Source organism: Penaeus chinensis, chromosome 8 (genome assembly GCF_019202785.1).
Source record: "Penaeus chinensis breed Huanghai No. 1 chromosome 8, ASM1920278v2, whole genome shotgun sequence".
NCBI lineage: Eukaryota > Metazoa > Arthropoda > Malacostraca > Decapoda > Penaeidae > Penaeus > Penaeus chinensis.
In genome coordinates, this window is record NC_061826.1 from 40,562,157 (window position 1) to 40,564,656 (window position 2,500).

Genomic DNA, 2,500 nt, shown 5'->3' on the forward strand with positions numbered 1-2,500 from the left:
TGAGGTTTCGGGGGAGAAGGTTTGTGGATGGTTAGGGGGGGGGAGGGGGGGAGAGGGGGAATAGGAGAGGGAGAGGAGAGGGAAGGATGGGAAGGAGGGAGGAAGGGAGGGAGGGAAAGGTAGGAGGGGTAAGGAGGGAGGGATGGGGAGAAGAAGGGAGGGAGGGAGGGAAGGATGGGGAGGAGGAGGAGGAGAAGGAGAGGGAGGAGAGAGAAGGAGAAGGTAGGGAGGTGGATAGGGAGGGGGGAGAGAGGTGAGAGAAGGAGGAGGGGAGGAAATGGAAATATGAATAGGAAAAGAATGTAGGGAAGGAGGGGAGAAGGGAATGAGGGAGGGAAATGGGAAGATGAGAAGAGGGGTAAGGGAAATGGAATAGAATCCTTCTCCTCCTCCTCCTCGTCCTCCTCCTCCTCCTCCTCCTCGTCCTCCTCCTCCTCCTCCCTCTCCTCCTCCTCCTTCTTCTGCGTCTTCTCCTTCTTTATCTTCTTCTTCTTCTTCTTCTTCTTCTTCTTCTCCTTCTTCTTCATCAATATCTTCTTCTTCTTCTTCCTCTTCATCATCATCATCATCATCATCATCTTCTTCGTCTTCTTCTTCTTCTATTACTTCTTCTTCCTCTGTTAGTTATTGTACAAATCATTTATTTCCCTCCAGGTTCTGGATATGATATTATTTATTACTTTTTGATTATCTTTCTGTTGGTGATGCATCGTTCATGTCAAACCTCCTGTTATCTTTAGTACTATTATCGTTTTGTCGTTGTTGATATCATTATCAGTAATGGTCATCTTGATCAGCTGAGCGCACACACAACCGCACAGCTGACCTTGCAGTATCATTGCAATAATATTATTCAGGATGATGACAATACCATAATATTCGCAAGGATTATTAGTGAAAACAACGGTGTAAACAAAAGCAGTGAAGATATTTTTGTGTGGAAAGTCGAAGATTCGCCATCAACAACAACAATAACAACAACAACAACAGGGATGCCAGAGAGATCGTAAAACAAAGAAGAAATTAAGCACTAATAAAATCGAGGTATTTTTGTTTCTATTTTTGGAAGAGCTTGCAGGCTGCGGAGGGGAGGGGAGAGGGGAGGGGAGAGGGGAAGGAGAGAAGAGAGGGGAAGGGGGGGAAGGGGAGGGAGAGAAGAGAGGGGGAGAGGGGAGGGGAGAGAGGGAAGGGGAGGGGGAAAGGGGAGAGGGGAAGGTGGAGGGAAGAAGGGAGGGGGTGATGAAGAGAGGGAAGGGGGGAGAGGCAAGGAAGAGGAGAGGGGTGGATAGGTGAGGGAAGAGGTAACAGGGGTGGGGGGGGAGGGGAGGGGAGGGGGAGGAGGGGGCAATTAGGCAGAGGTAGACGTAACTGAAACTCATAACAATCTCGTCTAAGTGAGGAAAACGAGGGTGAAGTAATTACGAATCGAGGAAGAGCTCGTGGAAGATAAAGACAAATGCGAATTAGAATAAACAGATAGACAAATAGATTGAAATAAAAGAGTAACAAAGGATAAGGAGAGGGTGAAAGGGGGGGGGGGGGGAGAGAAAGGAGAATAAGTTAGTAAAGGAAACGAAGAAGATGATAAAGGTGATAGAGACAAATAGGAATAGAGAATTGGGGAAATTACGAGGAAAGAAGGAGGGAGGAAAAGAATATAGACGATAATGAAAAGAAGGAGGAAGATAAGAAGAAAACAGTAGAAGAAAAGAGGAGAGAAAATTAAAAAAGCAAAAAAAGTAATAGTGATATAGTATTGAAGAAATAATAAGAAGAAAAAGAAAACGAAAAAAAGGAGAAAGAAGAAGAAGAAAAAGAAAAAGAAGAAGAAGAAGAAGAAGAAAGACAACACCAACAACAAAAACAATAAGAAGAAAAGAAAAGAGAAAGAACAAGAACAAGAAAACGAAAACGAAAGAAAGGAAGAAGAAGAACAACAAGAAAAACCGAAAATAAATAAATAAAGAAAAAAAAAAAAAAAAAGAAGAAGAACAAGAAAACGAAAAAAAAAGCAAACGAAAAAATAATAAACAAAGAAAAAAAAAACACAACAAAAACAGACAAAGAAATCCCAGGGACAGAAGGGCTGAATCCGCCCACCGCGAAGAGGCGTTCGCGAAGCACCACCGGATCGGATTCAACTCCTCTTACACGAACGCCCGAGAGACCGCCGGGATATACGTTAAAGAAAAAAAAAAAAAAAAAAAAAAAACGTCATATAAGATTCTTTAATTCGAAATAAAAAAAAAATCCACTAAATCTATAAATCAATAGATATAAAAAAGATGAACAAACTCGAAAAAGAGAAAGAAATTTAAAACAAACTTATATCTCTTAAAAAAAAAGAAAAAAAAAAGAAAACGGGAAAATGGGAAAATAGAAAACGGAATGGCACAAATAAGTGGTTCTGCCTCGGCCACGACCCTGAGAACAGAACTACACTGTAATAAGACTCAAAAAGGTTGTCATACCGACTTCTTCTTCTTCTTATTATTATTAT

General features: G+C 41.8%; 1 long non-coding RNA gene across 3 annotated transcripts in view; it reads left to right on the plus strand.

Moving 5' to 3' along the window:
• Positions 1-62, plus strand: part of LOC125028145 — a 43,084-nt gene extending 43,022 nt beyond the window's left edge. Inside the window, exon 5 of one of the 3 annotated variants that reach the window (XR_007115093.1) lies at positions 1-62. This exon is cut by the window's left edge and continues 150 nt beyond it. This is a non-coding gene — a long non-coding RNA (uncharacterized LOC125028145). The other 2 variants (XR_007115091.1, XR_007115090.1) reach the window with 2 other exon arrangements.
• The last annotated feature ends 2,438 nt before the right edge of the window (positions 63-2,500 follow it).